General features: G+C 54.7%; 1 pseudogene; it reads left to right on the forward strand.

Annotated features, from left to right (window-relative positions):
* Window positions 1-1,727, forward strand: part of LOC102760845 — a 26,851-nt pseudogene extending 25,124 nt beyond the window's left edge.
* Window positions 1,728-2,150: the final 423 nt, after the last annotated feature.

Genomic DNA, 2,150 nt, shown 5'->3' on the forward strand with positions numbered 1-2,150 from the left:
CGCCCAGGCGCGCCTCCGCCGTGTCCCGCCCTAGGACTCACCCTAGGACGTTTAAAGACACCTCACTCATTTATGGATAATAAAGACCATTATAAACGGATGAACAAAAATAGATACAGAGGCAGAGCAGCATTGAACAGACTGTCAAACTACAGCAGGAAGGCCCGGGAGGGTTGGGGGTCAGGAGGGAGGCGGGTAAGAGATCAACCGAAGGACTTGTATGCATGCATATAAGCATAACCAATGGACACAAGACACTGGGGGGTTGGGGAGGCCAGGGGATTGTCAAGGGGGGAAAAAAGGAGACATATGTAATACTCTTTGTAATACTTTAAGCAATAAAACAAAATTTAAAAAAATAAAATAAAGGCACCTCGAAGGCTCTTTAAAAGATGAGATCCATTGGCCCCATTTCCTCAGGGGAAACAGTCACTATGACGTGGTAGTTGGTGTGTTGTCCTCCCGCAATAACCATGAGCTTCGAAATGTGATAAGAAGCACCTGGCTGAAACATTCACTCCAACACCCCACACTCAGTCACCGGGTGCTGGTCAAGTTCATCATCGGCTCCCGTGGCTGCGAGGTGCCCATGGAAGACCGGGAGGATCCCTACTCCTGCCGGCTGCTCAACATCTCAGACCCAGGAGGCCCTCTTCATCGCTCGCTTTAGTCCCCCAAACTGTGGGGTGCAGGTGAACAGACTGTGGTACAAGCCCGCGGAGCAGTTCATCTTACCAGAGAGCTTTGAAGGTACTATTGTGTGGGAGAGCCAAGACCTGCACGGCCTGGTATCCAGAGAGCTCCACAGATTGGCGGTCCATGATGGGGGAGGAGTCCTCAGGGTCACAACAGCCCAGGAGGGTGCGTGGCCAACTGAGCTCACGGAATGTGTGGAGGGCGTGGCTGGCGGCTTTATTTATATGATTCAGAAAGGTGATGCTCTCTTACAAAACCTCCGCTCTCGCCCCGGACAACACACTGACCATCTGAGGAACCTCCGCGAGGAAGACGCCTTTTGCTGCAGGAGGAGAGCAGCCGCCATGGCGATATTGTCTTCGTGGGCGTCGTTGACATCTACTGGGAAGTCCCTGCGAAGCTGTTGAACTTCTATAAGTGGACCGTGGAAGCCATCAGTTTTGATTTGTTGCTGAAGACGGATGACAACTGCTACATATACCTGGAAGCCATGTTCAACAGAATCATCCACAGGACCCTGCAGGGCCCAAGTATCTGGTGGGGAGATTTCAGGCTGAACTGGGCCGTGGACCAGACAGGGAAGTGGCAGGAGCTGGACTACCCTGCCTTTGCGTGCGGGTCGGGGTACGTGGTCTCCCGGGCATCGTCCACTGGCTGGCTAGCAACTCGAGCAGGCTGAAGACCTACCAAGGTGAAGATGTGAGCATAGGCATATGGATGGTGGCAATAGGACCTAAAAGATACCAGGACAGCCTGTGGCTGTGTGAGAAGACCTGTGAAACAAGATGCTGTCCTCCCCGCAATACTCCCCACAGGAGCTCGCGGACCTGTGGAGGTTGAAGGAGCTGTGTGGTGACCCTTGTCATTGCGAGGCCAGATGAAGGTGACTCTTGGGGAGGGGCCTGGGTGTCTGCGTGAACCAGAGGAGAGCAGGTGCGGCTCCATGCGTGCTCCCTCAGGAGCTCCAGGCAGGCTCCCCTGGACCCGCATTGTGTCACTTCATGTTCGCACAGTTTCCTCTTTAAGAATCAACCCTGGGGAGAAACTAAGATGGCGGCAGAGATAAACACCGGGAAATTAACGCCGCACACAACAATTGATTAATACCTCAGAGAAACAATACGGACTTCACCCAGAACCACAGGAAGCCTGGCTGACTGTAAACTCTACAACTAGAAGGAAGGAAAGGCACACTGAGACCCGCAGAAGCTGCAGGAGAGAAGCGCAGAGGTACGGGGCGCTCGCGGGGCTCGCGCGCGGAAAGGGGCCGGCACCCGAGGACGCGGCGGTCCTTTTGAATCCGGAGGGAGTCACAAGCCCCCGACGGCTCTGAACTCCGGTTCCGGGAAGTCTCTGGGGACCCAGAACTCAAGCGGGGAGAAACTGGACGGTCTGGAAGCGGGAGATCTTGGGGGCTGCTTTCCCTCAGAGGTGCTTGCAGCCGTTACCGGGAC

Source organism: Myotis davidii, unplaced genomic scaffold, assembly GCF_000327345.1.
Source record: "Myotis davidii unplaced genomic scaffold, ASM32734v1 scaffold1643, whole genome shotgun sequence".
NCBI lineage: Eukaryota > Metazoa > Chordata > Mammalia > Chiroptera > Vespertilionidae > Myotis > Myotis davidii.